The sequence below is a fragment of the Aotus nancymaae genome, unplaced genomic scaffold (assembly GCF_030222135.1).
Source record: "Aotus nancymaae isolate 86718 unplaced genomic scaffold, 86718_ANA_hifiasm-v0.15.2.pri h1tg000022l_1, whole genome shotgun sequence".
In the NCBI taxonomy this organism is placed as follows: Eukaryota; Metazoa; Chordata; class Mammalia; order Primates; family Aotidae; genus Aotus; species Aotus nancymaae.
The window spans coordinates 19144484-19170521 of NW_026988435.1; the positions used below are offsets into that span (position 1 = coordinate 19144484).

The following is a 26038-nucleotide window of genomic DNA, read 5'->3' on the forward strand; positions in this document are numbered from 1 at the left end:
TAATAAACATTCCATGAAGAGTTACTGTAGTCCAAGTTATTTTACTGTGCTAAATATCTTACATTCTTTACCCAATTTAGTTTTCACAGAAATCCTATGAACAAAGCACTTTCAAAATTATCACTTCACAGCTAAGAAAACAAGGCTTATAGCAGTGCTACACAATCCCCTAGTCCTGAGGTTAGTAGTTACTGTTGCGGAGACTGAGCTAAAACATGAAGATCAAAGCCTATGCTCTGACCTAGTAATCAGTAAGCAGATATTTAGTTCTAGATCTTCCAACTGTAGTCCAATAATCAGTCAAAAAAATAATGCTGAGAAGAGGGAAAAAAATACGTCTTATGTATGAAACCTCGTGTATTTGATCCCAAATAAACATCTTCAAATTGAAAATCATTAGAGCATAAGGCAATTGAATTATTAGTTTGTTTCTAAAATCATCAGCCTTTCTCAAGTTGAACCTACAAGTATATTTTATCATACATATGAATGTATAATGTGCATTTATATAAATATTTCTGTAGGTTATATATCTGGATTTGGAATTACAAGTGTGTGATTAATTGATTAATTGATTGATTGATTGATTTTTAAGGTCTTCCTCTGTTGCTCTGGCTGGAGTGCAATGGTGTGATAATTCACTGCATACTCCAACTCCGAGGCTCAAGTGATACTTTTGCCTCAGCCTCTAAAGTAGCTAGGACTACAGGCATGCACCACCATGCCCGGATAATTTTTTTATAAAAATGGGGTCCCACTATGTTGCTTGGCTGGTCTCAAACTCCTGAGGTCAAGAGATCCTCCCATCTAGACTTCTCAAAGCAATGGGATTACAAGTGTGAGCCACATTGCGTTTTTTGAATTCTTCAATTAATTTTACTCCTAAATTTAATTATACAAGATTATTTTAGTATATAAAATTGAATCTCTTTTGAGATTTAAATTACTGATATAATTAGAATGCCACTTAAAACTTGAGTATTTTGTGAATGAATTGAGATATCCAGGGCAAATCTCATCCCCACACTAACACACATTTCAATTGTTAATACTTTTACATTTAAGAAAAAATTACTAATATTACAAAAGAGCAACAATGGTGTCTGATTACTTGATTAGTGGTCAGGAAGTTGTTGCCCAAAACCAACATTAGTGATGTATGTGTATGTGTGTGTTCATAGACATTTTTTTTTGAGACAGAGTCTTGCTGTGTTGCCCAGGCTGGAGTGCAGTGGCAGGATCTCTGCTCACTGAAACCTCCGCTTCCCAGGTTGAAGCAATTCTCCTGCCTCAGCCTCCCAAGTAGCTGGGATTACAGGCACACACCCCTGTGCCCAGCTAATTTTTATAATTTTAGTAGAGACGAGGTTTTACCATGTCGGCCAGGATGGTCTTGAACTCCTGACGTCAGGTGATCTGCCCTCCGTGGCCTCTCAAAATGCAGGGATTACAGGTGTGAGCCACTGTGCCTGCCCTATACATGTTCTTTTAACCACTATTGTAGATTTTTGTTGCCTGCTAATTATAGTGGAACTATTTCCACTTGATATCAAAATATCCAGATCGACTCATCAATGTGTAAATAATCCTTCAGTAAATTACTTTTGCAAGTTTATTTTATGTAATATTTCCTTAACTTCTTCTTACCTACACCCAGTAGTCTTTTCAAAAGGCAGAATTTTTACCATTGTATATAGAACTGAGGCAGTATTTGAAAAAAATCTCAAAACACTCTTCAGGAAGGATTGGCATATAAAACACCAGTATATATTTTAGTAACATTTTAAAGGACAGATGGTTTTCAAAATGTTATTATAATTTAAAAAATGTAACCTTCCTCTCTGAGTTGATGTTGGTGGAAAACTAATATTTCATAAATGCCAAGTTACTATGATATATTATCTAAATGCTGTCCCTGCTACTCTATAAATATAAAAATCATAACCTTCTAAGTAACTTTGGTATTAGTCAACATCTGTGCTCATGTAAAGTAAAATCAATTCATTAAAAATATTTTCCATGAAAGAAAGAACAAATAACTTGTAAGAAGCATGGTGGATGAACTAGAAAATAAAGTAACATGAACTATGAAGACATGCCATGGACTTTTCTAATCTTGTTTTGGAACACCCTTTTCATGCATATGATAATAAAAATTAAATACTAAATAACTACTTTATGTATGTACTTTTACTTGTAACCATTGCTCCTTAAAGATTAGAATAACTCCTAAAGCCTAGATAGTTGAGCCCATTGTGCTTTTCTGCCCACAAAGTAGATTGGGTATGCAGTGAATAGAGAGGTAAAACTTAGGCCTTCAGATTGATTATGACTACGGAAACACCATTCAATAGCGTCCTTCTCGGTCTTTCAAATGTTTAAGATCACAAGGCAAAAGAGAACAGACTTTAAGAATGTTCACATATTACTTCTTATCTTACATAAGAGCTACATTAGTTTAGTTAGGCAAGTGTTTTGGAGTAAATAGCACTGTGAAACGTGTCATGGAATCTTGAGGCTCCACAACCTATCTCCAGATAGTTGTTCTGTCCAATGGAGCCTAGAGTAATACCACCACATTTTGAGAGATGGGTTACATCTACAGGTACAAACTAGGAAGGATAGTCCTGAATTAAGTGGTTCTAGAACATGTTATAAAAGCAAATCAAAGCTTCCAGATATTAGAACTATTTAAACTACAGAGCATCTCTGGGTTATATCTGTGGCCAGCATCAGAAACCTGTCTGCCCTCCCCCAGTGGTTCCACTCCTCATGTGGATCTTCTAGATAGTTATGTTCTTCCTCAGCCAGCCAACTTGACCAACAAGCCTAGGTATATTATGTATGTATAAAGTTGGTTCTTAAATAAGGCCTATTTCTATATCTAGGTAAGTAATGTCTTCAGACTTGCTATTTTATTGTTATCTAGAAAGAGTGACTCTAGTGAGCTTCTAGTATCAGTTTTTCTAGCAGTTTCTTTAAGAAAACATTATCTGGTCTGGAACAAAGCTTCCTTGCAAGTATTGCTGTTGGCAATGGTCCTCTTTGCCGAAATGCTTCTCCAGTGAGACTTGGGCTGTGCCAGTGAGCCTTTAGGTTGATGGTCCTTTTGTTCAACTTCTCCATTATAAAGCAACCTCTCTGATCGCCCTTTTAAAACTAAAGACCAAAGAATCAAATGAGATCAGGAAGTGACCATACCTCATAGGTCATCAGTTCCTCTCCTCAGCATATTATAGCACACAATCTAAGCCAGAAAAACACAGCAGAGCCCATTACAGCTCTCGAGTTCCAGTTATTAACATTGATTTTTTCAGTGGAAAATTTTCATTAGAGGCCATCACATGACTTACATTCAGTAATAACTTAGATTAAGATATATACTGGAGGCTTTGTCCTTAGACTAGGTGCCACTGAGTCATTTTTAAAGGAGTCTTTTTGACCTTAGTAAATTCTCACGGGTAGGGTTTATCTCAGTCTAAACTGTACCTGACCTTTAACAGTGATGTCCAAAGTCTTGTGTAATCCAAATTAATATTGCAATGTATATAAATTTTATGTATAGATATAATACATGCATTTATAATTATTTATTTTATTTTTTAATAAGATAAAACTTAGAGACTAAAAATATGACTGTATGCTATCATGCTTTATAATGAAGAGCACAGACATGGATTGGAAACGTAAATTTTGACCCCATTTAATTTCTGTGACAACCTAATCTCATCAAGGTTCAGTCTCTATGTATGAGATAAATGAAAACAGCTCCAAGATGCCTGAAAGCTCTAAAGTATTAAACTTCTACCCTGCCATTAGTTCAGGGGAAACTGATAAATCATTTGCCAATTTGCCCCACAAGAACTAGGCATCTTTAAGCGGTAACATAACATGCACTTCTCACTCCCAAAGTGTAGTGCATAAATGTTCTACTTCTGAATAATACAGGATGCCTAGTAAAATGTACTGTTGGGAGTATTAGTAAGGAGATGTTGCATCAAAACATCTGCAGTTGTGGTCCTGAAATACACATTGTAATAAATCCTCCAGCACCTTCAAGTTAGGAATAAGTGGTTTATAAAATTGTACTTACTTAAAAATTATATACAGATTTCACAGAAACCCAGTTTTTTTTATCTTAATGAAATAAGGCACTATATTGAGATTGGCTTTTCAGTGAAAAACAACTTAAAATAATGACAACTTGTCTACGTCTAAGTTTAAATGAATATGACTAAGAGACCTGAAAATTCAGGTTTACTAGTAATCTTCTAACAGTTTGAGAGTCCACAGGAGCCATAGAGCCCTCAAGCCTCTCCAGAGAAACGGTGATTTTTCCTCCTAAACACCCTGAAGTTACAGAAGTGAATAAAACCATTCCTGCTTACACTGATACTCTCTCAAATGGACTCAAGGTTAAGCCGTCTCCAGCCAGACAAGGTTCCCTGGCCCATATTTAATCCATTAATATAGGGTAGAAACCTTTGTTTCTTGGAAACCACATGAAGTTAATAGATTGTGGATTCCACTGGACCTAGTGCTCTATATTTAACCAATTCACTTAACAAATATGTATCAGATGCTGTATTAGTTACTGAGCTGCAGTGGTGAATAAGAAAGTCGTAGTCCTATAGTCTTAGGGTTTAAATTCTGAAGACGAAGACAGATAAAAACACCCCATTATGCAAAGAGAGGAGATTATTACAAAATGTTTTCACCTGCAAAGTCAACCAAGGGACTGAACATACAACAAGGGTGTTGGGGGAACATTAGATAGGTATAATCTTAATTTGGATTATATAATCTTAATTTGGATTATATTAAATTCATATAATTTTCATGTATAGGTATATTAATTTGGGCCGGGTACAGTGGCTCACACCTGTAATCCCCATACTTTGGGAAGCCAAGGCAGGTGGAACACTTGAGGCCTGGAGTTCGAGACCAGTCTGGCCAACATGGCAAAACTCCTTCTCTACTAAAAATACAAAAGTTAGCCAGGTGAAGTGGCACACGCTTGTAGTCCCAGGTACTCAGGAGGCTGAGGCAGGAGAATTGCTTTAACCCAGGAGGCTGAGGTTGCAGTGAACCAAGACTATGCCACTGCACTCCAGTCTGGGTGACAGAGCAAGACCCTGTCTCAAAAGAAAAAGAAAAGGAGAAATAGTAATTTGAATCGTACAGATTTTAACTACTTCTTTCAAGTGATAATATTTAAGCTAAGACCTGACAATAAAAAGAGGTAGCTTTTCATGTAATAAAGTTTCATCTTTTAGGAAAAAAACTCACAATGTTCAAGGACCCTAATATGAGCAAGATCTTGGCATGTAGAAGAAAACTATGAATTGGATGAAGTGGAAAACTGAAAAGTAAGAATCTGGATAAAGTACAAAAGGGATAAAGACTAATGAGATGTGGCTGAAAGAGAAGGATATGTGAAACTGTACTGGTTTTCATTAATAATGACGAGGAACATAGATCTCAGTCCAAGTACACCAGAAAAGTAGGGAGAGTTATAAACTGAAAGACATGTTAAGAGATCACTTTGGTTTCTATGTAGCTAACAGAGTGTAAGGAATTAAGAATTAAAGTAAGTCGACTAAGGATGAGCCTGGGAAAATAGAGTAAGTAAGAAAATAATGTGGATCTGGCTAGATCGGGGATTTTAAAAATCAAAATAAGTGGTGGAAATTACAGATATGTTTGGAACCAAACTATTTTTAAAATGAAAGTTGAATTGGATATCGTCAGAATATTGAAGAAGGGCCAAAAGTGACTTATAAGCTTCTAGCATGGCTGGCGGTGCCACTTACTGATATGTGGAAAACCAGGACATGTTATCTCTGAATTATTTGAGTATAATCATCACTCATTATTATTGTCATGTAATCATCAACTCACAGAATAAAGGTCTGGGTTACACACTAAACTGGAAATTATTAGCTATTCAGTAGTGTTTAGAGCTGAGAAAGAATGTGTGTGGAGAGAAAATAAGAGCAATTAGGATGGAACCATTAGGAACATCAATATTTAAAGGTTGGGAAGAGAAATAGAAACAAATAAATTGTCCTACTAATGATGGGAAAATAAAGCTCACAGTAGTTGCAAGGGAGTGCTAAAGATGAGCTGTGGCATTTCAAGTGCAAAATGTGGAAATTGAAGGCAAGAGAGTACTGATGGATTGTGAGGGAGCAGCAGTAGCTGCAGCCTAAGGAGACTCTCAATAAAAATGAAGGATTGTAGGAATGAAGATATCTGAGCCAATGAGCTAGCAAGGAGTGATGTCCAGGAGGCAGAATATTTGCATCTAGATACTGGTAATACATTACTCTTATAGGAAATGTTTCAGATTTGATGACAATAAAGTGGAGGAAAGAAAAGAAGTAATGGAGATAAAGATGTCAAAAAACGGGGAACAGAGGTTTTTAATGGTTCTTTCATGTGAATACCAAGATCACTAAAATGATGGCTGAACTTGCTTGATGATGATATTGAACAAATATCTAAAGCCTTAAATACAAGACAAGAGGTCGGGTGTGGTGGCTCATGCCTGTAATCCCGGCACTTTGGGAGGCTGAGACAGATGGATCACCTGAGGTCAGGAGTTCGAGACCAGCCTGGCCAATATGGTGAAACCCTGTCTCTACTAAAAATACAAAAATTAGTCAGATGTGGCGGTACATGACTGTTATCCCAGCTACTCAGGAGGCTGAGGCAGGAGAATCACTTGAACTCGGGAGGTGGAGGTTGCAGTGAGCCGAGATGACACCACTGCACTCTAACCTGGGCAACAGATCAAGACTTCATCTGAAAAAAAAAAAAAAAAAAAATAGAGTGCCCAGGAAGGAGGTCTGTTGATGTTAGCAATACAAAAGGGGCATGGCTGATATTCCCAAGGGGTTTGAGTTTCAAAGGAACAGTATAATTTGCAAAAAGGGGAGAAATTATCAGTTTGGAAGTTGTAATGGGAACCAAGAACCACCACCTCGTCTTCCAGTCATAGATATATGGAGGGTAAGAAAAAGACCAGTCTCAATTTACAAAGTCTAGAGGAAAAGATGGACTTTAGTATCAACCAAGTTTTGTTTTAAGATAATTACAAAGGCAATATGGAACTTAGCAACAGTCAATTTTGTCAGTTTCCTGCACCTTAGTAAAAAAAATGCAAAAAAATTAAGATTTAACACCAAAGTATAAAAAAATTTTAATGGCATAGCAGTTTTCTTTACAATTCCTTAAGCCAAATAATTCCCTGTTCTTCTAACTAAACCTCTCCTTATTCTATGAACTTGGCTTCTTATTCAATAAACAGTTTAAGTCTACTAAAACACTCACACACACTTGTGCACACATGACTTATCCAGCTGCAGGTCTCATTTTTGAAGCTACATTGAAAGTATACAGATCATTCTACAATTATCAACTATGGAGACTGTGAAAAACTGCAACAAGTCTTCTTGGAAAAGAAGTTGTCTGTGTATAAGAAAAAAGAAAAAGAGTCCAACTCTGGGAACTGACTCGGCTGAGTCATCCCAGGGCTGGTAAGCTTTGTTAAAGGAAATTAGGCCTCACAACCTATCTGTGAGGGCTTAATTTTTGATGGCCTGGCCAAGATATAGCATCTGGATAAGAGCTCACTGACTCAAATTAAATTTTGTGAAGGTGAAGTACTTACTTGTTAAAATGAAAGATCTATTTACAGATAAATAAGCAGACATAGTGTCTGCACTATGGATAATAGGTGTATACTTGCTTTTTGCAAAAACAGCTTGTATCTTTGAAATACTGGTTTGCCCTAGACAGAGCTAATTTAAAAAGAAAGAGAAAACCATAAAATTAAAGAAAGGCTGTAAGACATAGGAACACACAGACACACACAGTGTCTGTATCTTCAGTTATCACACTGTCTTTTTCTATATAGATGCCAACCAAGACAAATATGTTACATTTTACTTTTGGAGAAATTATGGTAAGTAGAAAGAGGATAATTTGTTAAATCAATATAGAATGTTCCTTGTTTGCCATAATTCTAAGTGTTACTCGTTAGAGGTCTGAGTAATCAATCTCTCCATTATATGTGGCCGTCATGGAATTTGGGAAATTCCACAAGAAACTTTTTAGGTGTGGATTTGGAAAAGGGAAAAGGATTTTTAAAGTGCCTTTTCTGTCTGCATTCTGTGTGGAGCATATATTTTGTGCTACCTGCTGGTGTTAGCTTGTGATTGCCTGTGACTCCGTGGAAGATATAGTTAATGTGACTATGTGAGCAATAGTCTTAAAGCTAAGAAATCTAAACATTGATTGGCTTAGTTGTTAATTAGGTAAATTACCTTTAATAGTTACTTAACCTCTCAAAGATTAATTATCTTAAGTAGTACATTGAAGGTTTCATTCATATTGATTTTAGTAGACTTATCCTGCTAAAAAGTAAATTTAACAACAGAAATTCTTCTAGACCCCATTATTTCAGGAGACACCACCCCAGTTTTTACTTCTAACTTCAAAAAATGCAGAGAAATTTAAAAAAATGGATTTTTATCCAATTCAACACAATATAACTGAAATAGATTTATATATAATTAATTATTTCAACATTTAAAGCTACATTCAAGCAGTTTGTTTTTGCCATAAAGTTAAAGCTGTTTAGGTCAAGAATTAAAGAGGACCTTGATACAGAATGACAAGAGAGGAATCACCCTGTTGTTTATCTTCCAGCTGCTTTCAACGCCCTGAATTTTTATCCACATCCATATATTAGAATCCTGTCTGAGAGAGTGTACTCAAATGATAATGTCAGGCTAATTTCTCAAGAAAAGTGTTAGAGAATAATAAATGCCTTTCTGGTCAAAGCACTGATGTTCTGGAAATAATCATTTTTTCCAAATGAGGCACAGGAATTGTTATGACTATTAAAAGTTGGTATATGATATCTGCCAAGTTTGACTGAGCTTCATTTAAAAATCAGCTCTATTAGGGCCAAGTGTAATGACTCAAATTCGTGAATTTAAAAATTGTTTTAAAATGTTTGATGGAGACATTTCAAATCCTGATCTTTGACTTATCACTGTTACTTTTGCTGTATTCAATTTGCTGTCAAGATTTATTCAGATTAACTAATTGCCATAAACTCTGAAATATAATGCTCCTTAACAACTGAAGAACTTTTAAACAGGCCAAATATTGAAGATATGCTTTTAGTGAAAGTGTATCTGAGCACATGAATTCTATTTAATACAGTTTTTTAGATGACTAACAAAGAAGGCTTAAGAAATTAGAAAACATTTTTAAAACTTTCTAGAGGGAATTAAACTACTGAAAAATAATTTCAATTTGTGAATCTAATGGTATTAATCAGAAGATAAGAAAAATGTAACCATAAAACTTTATGGGAGTAATATTTGTTATAACAATCAGGAAAAACCACTAATGGATATTAGGCTTAATAACTGGGTGATGAAATAACTGGAACAGCAAACACCCATGACAATAGCTAACCTATGTAACAAATCTAGACTTGTACCCCTGAACTTAAAAGGTAAAATTTAAATAACTAACGTTGTGCTATTAATTTCAACCAGATCCTTTCCCAGGTTCAGGGAACTTTAGAGAATTTTATTTCTTGCAAAAGGAAATGTGATTCCTTGCTTAGGGCCTTCTTACCAAAACTTATAATCTCTAGATGAACATCATGCTCCTACAAGATTTAAGGACCATCATATTTGTCAGATTTTTTTTTTTTTCTGTTTTACTGTGAGCAGTTTACAGAAAGTAACAAAAAATCAAATATGAAGATGCTACACATTTTTTATCAAAAGGAACATTTTTGTTTAGCTTTAAGAAAATATGACAAATTTAGTTTTCTGACCTATTATGAAGTTAGACACCTTGAGTGAATTGAATCTTTCATAATCCTATTTGGTTTTAATTCTGTAACTCTGGAAAACTGTCAACTCTCCCCAATTTTTCAACTCTGCTCCTTTCCAGCACCTCATCTATATGACTATTTTAGTATTTTTTAATCTGCTTCTACCACTGCACTATGGCTGCATTACTTAACTTAATGTCGTCCCACATATAAGTGGCTGGCAAATATATGCCTAAAATAAAGCACAGAAATTTAGTTATAATTGAGTATCCAGTTGCCTCATATTCTGGTCTTCAATTCAAATAACCCAAGCTACTCTCAAAACTTCAACCCTCCCTGGGAATATTAGATGAAATTGTACCAGATTATAGCACTTTCAGGCTAAAATAATTAATGACTCTATAGTTCCAGAAAGAGTATAAAGTTATTCAACACAACCTTCCGTGTACCATCCCAGCTTCATATAATAAGAGGACACTTAGATGACTTTAGTGGTCTTCAAAAGACACTCTCCCCTTTCATTTATTTATTTATTTATTTATTTATTTATTTATTTATTTATTTATTAATTAAATAAAGACAAGGTCTCACTCTGTCACCCAGTCTGGAGTGCAGTGGTATAATCACGGTTCACTGCAGCCTCTACCTCCTGGGCTCAGGTCCTCCCACTGCAGCCTCCTGAGTAGCTAGAACTACAGGTGCTATCCACCACCACACTTAGCTAATTTTTTTTTTTTTTGAGACGGAGTTTCGCTCTTGTTACCCAGGCTGGAGTGCAATGGCTCGATCTCGGCTCACCGCAACCTCCGCCTCCTGGATTCAAGCAATTCTCCTGCCTCAGCCTCCCGAGTAGCTGGGATTACAGGAGCGTGCCACCATGCCCAGCTAATTTTTTGTATTTTTAGTAGAGACGGGGTTTCACCATGTTGACCAGGATGGTCACGATCTCTTGACCTCGTGATCCACCTGCCTCGGCCTCCCAAAGTGCTGGGATTACAGGCGTGAGCCACCGTGCCCGGCCACACCTGGCTAATTTTTATATTTTTTGTAGAGACAGGTTTTCATCATGTTGCCCAGGCTGATCTGAAATTCCTGGGCTCAAGTGATTCGTCTGTCCCAGCCTCCCAAACTGCTGGGATTACATGAGTGAGCCATCCTGCCTGGCCGGCCCCTCCCATTTTTTAACCTTAATTATATAATTATCCTTCATAAAATAGAATACTTAATTACTGGATGGTTCTCATTCTGATACGAAGAACTTTCCTAAGAAAAAAAATTCCCAGTATTTCCCGGAATATCTAATTTAATTCTATACATCAAATAGAGAAAAATAAAAGCTGTTTTAGTGTGTTAATTTCTTCCTGCTATTATAATAAATTAACACAAACTCAGAGGCTTAAAACAACACATTTATTTTCTTTGTGCTTCTGGGGGTCAGAAGTCTAAAATGGGTCTTAGTGTGCTAAAATCAAGTTATCATCCAGTCTATATTTTTTCTAGAGATTCTAGGAGAGAATTCATTTTCTTCCCTTCACCAGCTTTGAGAGGTAACACGTATCCCTGAGCTCTTGACCTCTGCCTCCATCTACAAAGCACATCACTTCAACCTCTGCCTCAGGTTCCCAAGCTCTTCTACTCACTCTGGTCTTTCAGCCTTCCTCTTTTAAGGTTCTTTGTGATTACAGTGGGCTCACCTAGATAATTCAGGATAATCTCTCCATTTTAAGGTCAAGTGATTAGCAATCTTAAATCCATCTGCAACCATAATGCTCTCGCACTGCCTAACATAACATTCAAAAAGTAATCCTACTAACGGTCATTATTCTACCTACACACTAAGTAACTGAGAAAAAGGTAAAGTTATGTATCATGCATTACCTATGGCAAGGAAATAATACATTATAATGATTTATCTTTAAAAAAACCCTTTTAGAAGATTTGAGTCCTAGACTATTGATTAAAGTTTTGGGCCGGGCGCGGTGGCTCAAGCCTGTAATCCCAGCACTTTGGGAGGCCGAGGCGGGTGGATCACGAGGTCAAGAGATCGAGACCATCCTGGTCAAGATTGTGAAACCCCGTCTCTACTAATACAAAAAAAATTAGCTGGGCATGGTGGCGCGTGCCTGTAATCCCAGCTACTCAGGAAGCTGAGGCAGGAGAATTGCCTGAACCCAGGAGGCGGAGGTTACAGTGAGCCGAGATCGCGCCATTGCACTCCAGCCTGGGTAACGAGAGCGAAACTCCGTCTCAAAAAAAAAAAAAAAAAAAAAAAAGTTTTGTATATTCGGAGAAATATCATGTCCTTGATACTAACACATTGCATACAGTCGATAGTCTTTAAAAAGATTCCTTTATAAAGGAATATTTAAGTTTATCTGGACAATAGAAAAGGAACTTTAGTTGCTATGCCACAAAAGGCCAGATTGCTGCACATTACACCTCCTACCAGTGCACACATGTGCCAAACTCCTTCCTGAAAGCCTGGTTGGTGTTTGCTACATGCTTAGCAATACTCTTCAATCTCATGACTGCTTATATTAAGTCCTATTTTTTAAAGTTTATCTTCATTTGTTTGTTTTCCTGAGCAGACACTTATTTCTTCCTCTGAACCATTTAATCTGGTTCAGGTGAACTGCACAGGTTAGCTCACTTGATCGTACTCTACAACATCCTCTTGTATTCTGGAAACAATTATTTTCCCCATGGTAAGGTGATAAGTGACTTCTCTGAGGACTTGCCACCTTAGTATGCAGTGGTGACATCTTCTGCTTAGGTCCTATCCGCAATGTGGAAGTTAGTATCTTCCAACTTGTAGTCTAACTTGAACTTCATGATTAAGCAGAGCCACCTTTTGAGGGAATAGTAGGGTGTCTGCCCCTAAAAGTCTGTGTAAATGCAGAAACACATATGGGAACATAATTGACTTTTACATACAGAAGCCAGATGCATTTTATGCCCATGCGTGCTTAGGGAAGCAAGTTCATCTCATGTATTACAATAAGCATCTGTTTCCACTGCAAGATACTTACCACACTTAGGAAACGAAACACTTAGGAAAATAAAAGCTCTTTCCAATAAAATCGTGCATCAAAAACTTTGTGTGTATTTTTTTTTTAATGAAACTTTCCTCTATAAGATAAGGCCACAGGAGCTACTAAAAAAATTTTAAAAAGCATTCTTGAAATACATTTTCTGATAGGCATCTAGGCCTTTGCCTTATATAAGATTTAGGTAAATTGATGTGTCTGTCTTTATACTTGAAAGGCTGCTTTCAACAGCAAAGCACATGTGCTGAGGTTTGAATACAGTTTTGAGAATGCAAAAGTTTAAAAGAACTAATGGAAACAGACTATCCAGATATGAACATGCATTTGCCATTATTTTCCTACCCTCTACTATATTCGAAACAGAAGGAAAATTATGAAAATGTCTGTTTTCCCTCAATATGAATATTTATTAAAATTAATAAATTACTATTCTTTAAACATTTTCAAAATAGATTTATAAGTGACAACTTTCAGATAAAAAAGGTTTTATGGATATATGTATTTACTTATAACATGGAAAAAATGCTACAATTTTGTTAAACTATTATCTCCATATCAATAATGCTCTCTATTGTTTTTGCATTTTGTTTAACAATAGAGATTGCAATACATTTAGTGTTCATGAGTTTCATATAGCTTCCTGTCAATGTGATCTGTCTTTTTTTATTGGACTACTAATCATTTATTAATGATTTGTTGAAACTACTCATATTTTAAATATTACAAGTGAATCGCAAATACTTTCTCCTGATTTGACATTTGCTTTTTACACTTACTCATGGTATCCTTTGAAATAGAAAAGTTTTATATTTTAACAAATTCCAACCATAAATATTTTTTAAAAACTTTTCTGTCATTGGTTAGGGCTATGTTTAGATATTTAATTTTAACAGTAATGCTGCAATTGATATTTGCCTATGGTATTTTTTCTTTGTATTTTGAAAAAGTGTATTTGACATCTATTCTTGAATTCATATTTATAAATATTATAACATTATGAAACTATAAAATACATATGGCCAATTATCTGAACACCATTTATGAACTGTTTATCACTTATTTACTGAATTGAAAGACTATCTTTACCATATATTGTATTTTAAGATTATGTAACATGAAATTATTTAGTTATGAAATTATATGAATTCAAGCATGACAGCCAGCTCTGCTTCCCCTCACTATTCTGTAAAAGGGTGAATAGATGGAAGAAGTGCTTTCTTATGGCTTAAGTGTATGTGTAACATAACATGGTTTGATGAAGTGGGAACTATACAGAAACTGTTTTTGGTTCTGAAATGTACTCCAGCTTTGCCAATTTGTTCTACACATTTACCTTTGAAGGTAGAAGCTGAATTTGCATATGATTATATTTCTAGTACTTAACATTGTGTCAGATACTGAGTAGATGCTCAGAAACCTGTTGAATGATTCATTTTATTGATAGACAATTATATGTTGTAGTGATGCTACCTCATTCAAAATAATTTTGACCAGACTTACTCTGTCAGGAATAAATACACCCTTGTGTACATGCACTTATGCATAGACACACACACACCCTTTGCAGAGACAAACTGCTTTGAAAGCATGTACAAGGATTTGTTGATTCTGATATGATTCTAATTCTATAGTATATTTGTTCATTTCAATCACAACGACAATAAAAATAGAAAACAGTAAGTGTCAGGTTTGAAGATGCAGAACATAAAAGATAAAATTACCAAATAATATTTTATATTTTCTTTAGTTTGCTGCTGATGAGTTTAGAAAAGTAATGGACATAAAAATGAAAGTATGCAATGTGTTTGTGTGTGTGGGTTTGTGTGTGTGTATCACATGCACTCATTTTCATGATTTACATATGGAATTTCATATCCAGCCAAACTAAGTTTCAAAAGTGAAGGAGAAATAAAATTCTTTACAGACAAGCAGATGCTGATTTAGACACCACCAGGCCTGTCTTACAAGAGCTCCTGAAGGAAGCACTAAATATGGAAAGGAGCAACTGGTACCAGCCACTGCAAAAACATACTAAATTGTAAAGACCAATGAAAATATGAAGAAACTGCATCAACTAATGGGCAAAATAACCAGCTAGCTCCATGATGACAGGATCAAATTCACACATAACAATATTAGCCTTAAATATAAATGGGCTAAATGGCTCATTTAAAAGACACAGACCAGCAAATGGGATAGAGTCAAGACCCATTGGTGTGCTGTATTCAGGAGACACATCTCACATGCAGACACACATAGGCTCAAAAAAAGGGATGGAGGAATGCTTACCAAGGAAATGGAAAGCAAAACAAAACAAAACAAACAAACAACAACAACAAAAAAAACAGTGGCTGCAATCCTAGTCTCTGATAAGACAGACTATAAACCAACAAAGATCAAAAAAGAGAAAGGGCATTACATAATGGTTAAAGAGATCAATGCAACAAGAAGAACTAACTATCCTAAATATATATGCACCCAATACAGGAGCATTTAGATTAATAAAAACAAGTTCTTAGAGATCTACAGACTGCTGCACAATAATAATGGGAGACTTTAACACTCCACTGCCAATATTAGGAAGATCAATGAGACAGAAAATTAACAAGGATATTCAGGACTTGAACTCAGCTCTGGACCAAGGGGACCTAATAGATATCTACAGAACTCTATACACCAAGTCAACTGAATATATATGCTTCTCAGGACCATATTGCACTTATTCTAAATTTGACCATACATTTGGAAGTAAAACATGCCTTAGCAAATTCAAAAGAATGTGAATCATAACAAACAGTCTATCAGACCACAGTGCAATCAAATTAGAACTCAGGCTTAAGAAGCTCACTCAAAACTGCACAACCACATGGAAACTGAACCACCTGCTCCTGAATGACTACTGAGTAAACAGCAAAATTAAAGCAGAAATAAAGAAGTTCTTGGAAACCAATGAGAACAAAGACACAATGTTCTAGAATATCTGGGACACAGTTAAAGCAGCATTTGGAGGGAAATTATAGCACTAAATGTCCATATCAGAAAGTGGCAAAGATCTAAAATAAACAACCTAACATCACAATTAAAAGAAGTAAGAGTAAACAAATTCAAAAGCTAGCAGAAGAGAAGAAATAACTAAGATCAGAGCAACACTGAAGGAGATAGAAACACAAAAATCTTTTCAAAAAATCAATGAATCCAGGAGGTGGTTTTTTGAAAAGATTAACTAAATAAATAGACTACTAGCCAGGCTAATAAAGAAGGAGAGAAGAATCAAATAGAAACAATAAAAAAATTATAAAGGGGATATTTCCACTGATCCCACAGAAATGCAAACTACTATCAGAGAATACTATAAATACCTCTATGCAAATAAACTAGAAAACCTGGAAGAAACAGATAAATTCCTGGACACATACAGGAAGAAGTTGAATCCCTGAACAGACCAATAGCAAGTTACAAAATTGAGGTAGTAATTAATAGCCTATCAACCAAAAAAAGTCCAGGACAAGATGGATTCACAGCCAGATTCTACCAGAGGTACACAAAGAAGCTGGTACTATTCCTTCAGAAACTATTCCAAACAATAGAAAAAGAGGGACTCCTCCCTAACTCATTTTATGAGGCCAGCATCATCCTGATACCAAAACCTTTGAGACATAACAACAAAAAAAAAATTTCAGGCCAATATCACAGACGAACATTGACGCAAAAATCCTCAATAAAATACTGGCAAACTGAATCCAGCAGCTCATCAAAAAGCTTACCCACCACCACGATCAAGTTGGCTTCACCCTTGGGATACAAGACTGGTTCAATATACACAAATCAATAAACAAAATCCATCACATAAACAGAACCAATAACAAAAACCACATGATCATCTCAATAGATAAAGAAAAGGCCTTTGATAAAATTCAACATCGCTTCATACTAAAAACACTCAATAGGCCAAGTGCAGTGGCTCATTCCTGTAATCCCAGCACTTTGGGAGGCCGAGGCGGGTGGATCATGAGGTCAGGAGTTCGAGATCAGCCTGACTAACATGGTGAAACCCCATCTCTACTAAAAAATACAAAAATTAGCTGGGTGTAGTGGCACATGCCTATAATCCCAGCTACTCAGGAGGCAGAGGCAGGAGAATTGCCTGAACCTGGGAGGTGGAGGTTGCAGTGAGCCAAGGTTGTGCCACTGCACTCCAGCCTGGGTGAAAGAGTGAGACTTTGTCTCAAAAAAAAAAAAACACTCAATAAACTAGATATTGATGGAACATATCTCAAAATAATAAGAGCTATTTATGACAAACCCATAGCCAATATCATGCTGAATAGGCAAAAGCTGGAAGCATTCCTTTTGAAAACTGGCACAAGATAAAAGATGCCCCTCACTTTCCACTTCTATTCAACATAGTATTGGAAGTTATGGCCAGAGCAATCAGGCAAGAGAAAGAAATAAAGGGTATTCAAACAGGAAGAGAGGAAGTCAAATTGTCTGTTAGCAGATGACATGATTGTATATTTAGAAAAGCCCCTCACCTCAGCCCAAAAACTTCTTAAGCTGATAAACAACTTCAGCAAAATCTCAGGATACAGAATCAATGTGCAAAAATCACAAGCATTTCTATATGCCAATAATAGACAAGCAGAGAGCCCAATCATGAGTGACTTCCTATTTACCATTGCTACAAAGGAAATAAAATACCTTGGAATACAATTTGCAAGGGATGTGAAGGACCTCTTCAATGAGAACTACAAACCACTCCTCAAGGAAATAAGAGAGGACACAAACAAATGGAAAAACATTCCATGCTCAAGGACAGAAGAATCAATATCGTGAAAAATGGTCATACTATGCAAAGTAATTTATAGATTCAATGGTATTCCCATAAGGCTACCATTGCCTTTCTTCAAAGAACTGAAAAATCTACATTTAATTTCATATGGAACCAAAAAAAGAACCCATACAGCCAAGAATAACCAAAGCAAAAGAACAAAGCTGGAAGCATCATGCTATCTGATGTCAAACTATACTACAGAGCTACAGTAACCAGAACAGCATGGTACTGGTACCAAAACAGAGATATAGACCAAGGGAACAGAACAGAGGCCTTAGAAATAACACCACACATCTACAACCATCTGATCTTCAATGAACCTGGCAAAAACAAGCAATGGGGAAAGGATTTCCTATTTAATAAATGGTGCTTGGAAAACTGGCTAGCCATATGCAGAAAACAGAAACTGGACACCTTCCTTACACCTTGTAAAAGAATTCACTCAAGATGGATTAAAGACTTAAACATGGAACCTAAAACTATAAAAACCCTAGAAGAAAACCTAGGCGATACCATTTAGGACATAGGTGTGGGCAAAAACTTCATGACTAAAACACCAACAGCACTTGCCAACAAAAGCCAAAATTGACAAATGGGATCTAACTAAACTAAAGAGCTTCTGCTCAGCAAAAGAAACTATCATCAGAGTGAACAGGCAACCTACAGAATGGGAAAACATTTTTGCAATGTATCCATCTGACAAAGGTCTAATAACCAGAATCTACATGGAACTTAAATAAATTTACAAGAAAAAAAACAAACGACCCCATCAAAAAGTGGGCAAAGGATATGAATAGATAGTTCTTAAAACAAGGTATGTATGTGGTCAGCAAACATATGAAAGAAGCTCATTATCACGGGTCATTAGAGAAATGGAAATCAAAACCACAATGAGATACCATCTCACGCCAGTTAGAATGAAGATCATTAAGTCTGGAAACAACAAATGCTAGAGAGGATGTGGAGAAATAGGAACACTTTTACACTGTTGGTGGAGCATAAATGAGTTCATCTATTGTGGAAGACACTGTGGCGATTCTTCAAGGATATAGAAACAGAAATACAATTTCACCCAGCAATCCCATTACTGGGTATATACCCAAAGGATTATAAATCATTATACTATAAAGACACAGGCACACGTATGTTTATTGAGGCACAATTTTAAATAGCAAAGGCTTGGAACCAACATAACGTCCATCAATGATAGACTGCTTGAAGACAATATGGCACATATACACCATGGAATACTATGCAGTCATAAAAAAGATGAGTTCATGTTCTTTGCAGGGACATGGATAAATCTAGATACCATCATCCTCAGCAAACTCTCAAAGGATAGAAAACCAAACACTGCATGTTCTCACTCATAAGTGGGAGCTGAACAATGAGAACACCTGGACACGGGGAGGGGAACATCACACACTGGGGCCTGTCAGTGGGTGGAAGGAAATGGGAGGGAGAGCATTAGGACAAATACCTAATGCATACAGAGCTTAAAACCTAGATGTCAGGTTGATAGGTACAGCAAGCCACCATGACACATGTATACCTATGTACCAAACCTGCACATTCAGCATATGTATCTGAGAACTTAAAGTAAAATTTAAAAAAAAGTAAGTATGCAATGTGTGTGTGTGTATATCACATGTACTCGTTTTTATGATGTACATATGCACAATACATGAATATATGTTAATATATGTTAAATAACATGCCATCAGTTTTGTAACACGTATATGTACATGCATATACAACAAATAGAGGTATTTTGCATAATAATTTCTTTTATATTCATTTCCTCAGCTAAGAACTAAAGAGACTTTAAATCAAAATCAATTATTCATTTGCAGGTGTTTTTAACCATTTTCTCCCTCTTTATCTTCACTTCTATGGCTCCTTATATTGCCACTTTGTGACTATTTATTTGCCATTAATTATATATATTTACAACAGTCATTTTAAGAAATTCAACCTTTGAGTAAGATCTCTAAGATTGATTTTGTATGAATACATGTGTGGGCACACACTTGACAGAGAGCTATAAATATATGTGTACACATATCAAAATAATTCACATAAAATCTGAATAAAATTATATGTACACTTTGTCTGTCAATAAAAGCAATATAATATAATTATTGGCAGTAAATCCATTTGTTTTCATTCTGTTGCCTATCATCTGAGCTACTACATTGGTATAATACATTGATCATTTGATATACTACCACAGCAAATAAAACAGTGATCCCCCCAAATAATAAATAAATAAATTTGTGAGTTTTGTGAAAATACATTTTTTGATGATCTGTTAATTTAAAGTTGTTAGTTTGATTTCTAGCAAGGTGAAAGAAGAAAGTTGTTTGTTTTCTAGCAAGGTGAAAAAAGATGAAAACTAAAGTTCTCAAAGCCAGTGCATAACAATAATGGTTCTGTATTCTGTGCATCAATCACCATTACCAGAGAGCTTGATACCTATATTGCCAAATATTTCACATACTGCCTTAGTGGTGATTAATCAATGTGCCATGGTGTTGAAACTGAAATGAGAGCTTGCAGAACAAGTAATATTCCACAGCGTTTTGAAAATTTATCATCTTTTCAGATATAGATGAAAAATTATCACCTATATCAATCTAGAAATGCTGTTTTTATCAATGTTACCTAACCAAATCTTGATTTTGTTTATTTAATATTTAGCAAACATAATTTTAGTGAAAATTTTTCAGATTTTCTAAATATATTGTGTGAAATTACTATTACAAGAAATATGCTACACATCTGAATATACAAATAGGACAGCAGAGGTAACAAAAGGTGCCTTTCAGTGTCATTATCTCCCCTATAATCTTCAGCAGCACCACCCACTCTTCTCTTTGCATCATTGATGTATGTTATCTAAATCAAGCCCTGTGCAAATGTCACCACAACATGAGTCTTCTAGCCTTGCCTTCTTATCAGAATGCAGCTTGAAAGCCTGTATCTGTAGTTCCAGAGCCACCACTGAAAAATACACTTTTTTCAAGTATTGAAAAGGCTCATATTGCAAATTCAGAATTCACAGTATCGAAAAAAATCGTATTTTTTAAAAGTTACAATACTGTGAACTATATACATTATGCTGGGATCAGATGACTCTCCATTCCAACCTATCTTATTTTCTCACTGATTTCTCCATATAGTCACAACTAACAACAATAGACTCATTATTTCTTTACACTATTTGGTTATTTTATAATAAATGATCTCAATAGCATTTCTGAATCCTCTACTGCTCTGGTTTTATATAATTCCTGAATTTTTTAATAAGTTCATTTTTGATTGAAAAAGACCTGACTCTCATGCTTAGAAAAGCCATCGTTTATTTCTGTAAGCTTTCTTTCTTCTATAAGCTTTACATCTTCCATAAGCAAACATTCACTGGTTTTGTGATCAAACTAGAGAGGCAAATTTCTTTAATAATAATAATGTTATTTATCATCCTCAAATCTCGTGTAATGGATAATAATATTTCCACGAAGAGACAGTTGATTGCATGAGCAACAAGAGAAAGACAATCAACAGTCTTATACCAAGACATGTCCACACACACTTGTTTCCACAGTCAAAGTGATGCCATATGTCCTCAGTGATGTGGGTGGGCAAAAGGAACAGTTGGCCTGCTAACGAGGGCCATATGTACATGCAGACTATCGTGCCATCCTTCTAACTTATGGTTGCTGAAAACTCATTTGAAGTACTTTCTCTGAGGAATAGCATGGCTGGAGGAGGAGAGGCTTCCTTAATACCAAGAAAGGACAATTTATTGTACAACTACTACATCTCTGAAACTGGGAGCTAAAAATATGCATGTACGTTACTCATTCTTGTTAAGCATCAATAGAGATCTTTATTCCAGTTTCAGCTTCTTTCACTAAATTCTTTTGCATTTATGTGCAAAGGGATTTTTGCCCTTTTCAAAAATTACTTTTCATGATCAATCTTGTTAATTTGATGTTCACATCAACCTCTCTTTATTTTTAGCTTGATATACAGAAAATTTATGCTGTTTCTTTGACACTGTTAAATATTATAATATTAAAGGAAATGAAAAAGACTTAAAAACTTAGAATATTTGAATGAGACTTTCTGGAAGGCAGAGAGAGCAATAAGGCAAAAGTGCTTACTACACTACAGTTCCAAAGTAAAAGAAAAGATTTTAAAAATGATTATAGCAGCTTTGTATCTCAACCAGGGTTTCCTTTGAAATTTCTACAACTTCAAACACTATTCAGCAATTTGCACTGATTATAAAATTTATTGTTTTAAGGTCAATTGTAATACTATGATCAGATAAGATAATTTACTTTATTCTTAATGGCTTCATTTTGACAAATGAGGAAGCTTTTAGGAAGGACAATGCTCCCTGCACAACAACCAGTAAAGCATGTCACATCCATTTACAACATAATTTTAAGAAAAATGAAGGACAAACTACTTGTGAAGCAGCAAGAATTCATTTGCATTTAATTAATTAGAACAGGGCATTTAAAGTTCTCTTTGGCAACAATGGAATAAGGGGAAAAATGAATCTATTACCCAATGGTCGTCTTCTGGATTACAGAAAGATTTGAAAGGCTGACATGACCATTGTTAAATTTCTTCTAGAAGTCTATGATTAGTATAATAGATATAACTCATGAAATAAAACATTCACAATGAATATTTGTGAACTGCAACAATTTTTATGGAACTACTGTCTAACATCCCCTTGAAAATTACATTCTGTAAAGGTTAACAAAAGACCAACCTTTCTGTACTTTCCTATATGGATTAGGCTTTGTAAACAAGAGCTAAGCTTCACAAATAAGCACTATGGAAGATAATGTTCTATTCATTTAAAGGTAACTAATCCAGGTGTTGCCCTTGATAAATAATGTATTTAATTAATATTTTCACCCTAGCAGTGCAAATACTTTTACTTATTTACTAAAGCTAGATTTGACAAATCTAAGGGTATTTAATTTATCAGTATCTGTTGTAAGTCAGATGAAAAACTCCATCAATGCCTTCTAATGGTTCAAAAATAAATTGTTATTCCCACAGATACATTGTTTTTCTGTATGTGGATATATGCATGTGAAAGCTAGCATATTAATTTCAGGGTCTCAAGGCACAAAACTATTGTTACCATTTGTGATAGGCTGCATAATGGTTTTTAAAGATGTTCTTGTCCTAATCCCCAGGCCCTGGGAATGTACTGCCTTACATAGCCAAAAGGACTTGCAAATATGATTAAATAAAGGATCTTGAGATGAGGTGATTGTCCCAGATCACCCATGTAAGCCCAAAGTAATCACAGGAGTCCTTAGATGAAGGAGAGAAAAGGATTCAAAGTTAGAGGAAGAGGTAATGTGGAGACAGAAACAGAAATAAAAGCAATTCACCTTGAAAACAAAATAATGGTTCAAAAGCCAATCAATACAGTTGTCACTAGAAGCAGAAAAATGCAAGAAAATGGATTCTCCCCTCAGCACCTCAAGAAGAAACCAACACTGCAGACACATTGACTTAGCCCAGTGAAAGTGATTTTGGACTTCTGGCCTTTGAAACTGTAAGACAATAAATACGTGTTGTCTCAAGTTATTAAATGTGTGGTAATTTGGTATAGCAACAGTAATACAACTAATACACCACTATAATAAGCAAGGGAAATAAAGTACGATAGTGACAAACTTAGGGGATCCCAGGAAAGAGAAATGAAGAGATAAACTCAATCGCAGGATTTATATTGGTAACTATTATATATTACTTGCTTACCCCTTCAATCATATTACTGCTGTTAAGTATCATCATCATCCATTAAATATGATTACACCAGTATGTATAACTTAGAGATGAAATTTTTTTCCATTTCAGCCTTCCCATAATTTCATGCAGCTAGCCTTAAGCAACCGCCTATCTGATGAAGCTAATATTTTCATGGAAAAATCTTCTGTATCGGGCAGTAAATTTATATCTGAAATCAAAATATTTTAAGCCAGTCTGAGGACTGTACCTAGAAAATTCAAACATTACTTCTCAAGAATACCACTAGCAGTGAGTCTGTGGTGTTATCTTCCGCCAACTGAATCAAAGTTAATTTTAAAGATTTTCAAAGCACTATTTTTAAACATTGTGTATGAAGTTTTTCTCTTGGTAAAAATAAATCACGTATCAACACTTCATTATATTTATATTGATTACATGAAGTCCAGACATGAATTATGATACCACCAATAGAAAACTATTTAAACAGAAAAATCTCACTTGGTGCTGACAGAATGACAGCATAAAGCTGTTAAGCATGAGGAGGAGTAAGTTGTTTGTGGTGTAAATGTTTCCTTTTTCTTATTAAAATTTTTCCTGTGATCTAGCACTCTTCTCTCCACAGCAAAAGTTATAGAAATGCTCATTCTACTTTTCTATACTTTAATGGTTGCAGAACATTAGAAGAGAAGTAGGAGATGGCAATGTTTTGTGCAAGATTGACATTGCATTTGAGGAGAAAATAAAAACTCGGACATATTATGTGAGATATCTCCACAGTAGTATATGGAGGGCCAAAAAATACTATCAAATGTCTGCCATGTGATGAGCCCCTTATATAAATAAATATCTAATCTTTTTAATGTACTAACAACCGCTATTCACAGCAAGCATTCTACTCCCAGCTTATAGATAAGAAACAAGGCTTCAGAAAGGGATCTTCACCAATTTCACACAGTCAATAAAAGGCAGAACTAGGGCAAATATCAATAATAAAAATAGCAATCTAACCCTAATTGAACCCGGCACTGCTCTAAGAAGCAAATCATTAACAAAGAACTCCGAGTTACATATCATTAGTCTCCCCATTTTACAAAAGAAGCAACTGAGGTAAAGAGAAGCTATACCATTTGTTTTCAAGCTCATATAGCTAACAAGAGACCATTTTAATCATAGGTCTGTGATACATCATGTACATAATTTCCAGCATTAGCTCAGACTTTTCTTATTAAATCCTAAGTGATTATTTGATCCCTGATAAGTATGCTATAATTTTTTCACACTTCATTCTTATCATAGTTCTTCAAGTAAAGTTCAACACAGTTATCCTATTTAGTTGCAAATTTTGAAACTCAAAATATACATCACACTAAACTGTTAGCTTTATTTCGAATTTTAAAAAAACTAAATTTTTCACTCAGTAAAAAAAATAGATTGCTTACTCCCATATCTACAATATAGCTTGTAAGTATATATTTGTATTAAAAAACATAATTTTCTGTAACTTTAAAAATATTTAAATATTATTTAAGGTTTTAATAACAGTTACATATTTAAATAATACATTTAAAGACATAGTTCAACAAGTCAGGGTAATTCATCACTTACTATGGCAGAATATTTGTTCAGTATCTTCTGTTTGTTCACTCTTGTGTAATATAGCCTATTTTAAAAATCAAAAACTTGTCTTAATGTCAACATTATATAGCCTTCTCACAATTTCTACCTACTCTCAGTTACCTTCAGGGGTAAAAAAAATGAATTTATCCCAAATTTCTTTGCTTCGAAACAACTTCAGTGAAAATGGTGTTTGTCAGCCTTATCTACCATTCATATATCTCCATGTTTTTCTGCATTAAAGCTCACCTAATAGTCCCTATGCCATCAATGTCACCATAAAGGGGGACATAATGAACATCTCATAACGAACAAAGGTATATACACTAGAACTTAGGTTGTTTAACCTACTCCCTAGTATATTATGTCCCATCTGAAGTACTCATATTAAAATGAGGAACTAGATGAACATGGTACTTTTAAGAAAGGAATGTTCAAAAATTAATTGATACCTTCTACACATTTGTATCCAAGAAAGCATGACCTAATAGGCATCACATATGTGAATGAAAACATTCACTTTTAGCAATGAATCTTTATGACACTCCTTTAGCAAGAGTTGTCACCAAGCTACCCACAACTCCTCAGCACTCGCTATTTCCATACATGTGGTCGGACAATGTCCAAGGGTACAGTGATTCTGTTCAAAGGCTTTCCTGGGCCATCAGAGCTGTCTCAGCCTGTGTACAGGGTTATACAGAAATTCTAGGGCATTAATGCCCAGGATCACTGGAGCAGCCCTGAACCAACAATGCAAATTTATGGAGGAAACTTCCAAGTTCTCTTGTCCCCGAGTTGGGGTAACTCTTACCTATTTTGTATGGTCTCACAGTTCTCCAACAAAAACGATCTCAACTTGCTCATCTTATTTGCAACTCACTACAACTAGAA

General features: G+C 35.2%; 1 protein-coding gene across 8 annotated transcripts in view; it reads right to left on the minus strand.

Moving 5' to 3' along the window:
- ROBO2 (roundabout guidance receptor 2) overlaps positions 1–26038 on the minus strand; it is a 1679075-nt gene that overhangs the window by 1649780 nt on the left and 3257 nt on the right. The window contains exon 2 of one of the 8 annotated variants that reach the window (XM_064380026.1): positions 25139–25193. The exons of the other annotated variants lie outside the window; for them this stretch is intronic. The gene's annotated coding sequence lies outside the window, so the exon portion shown is untranslated. The remainder of the gene's footprint in view (positions 1–25138; positions 25194–26038) is intronic. 8 annotated transcript variants of the gene reach the window in all.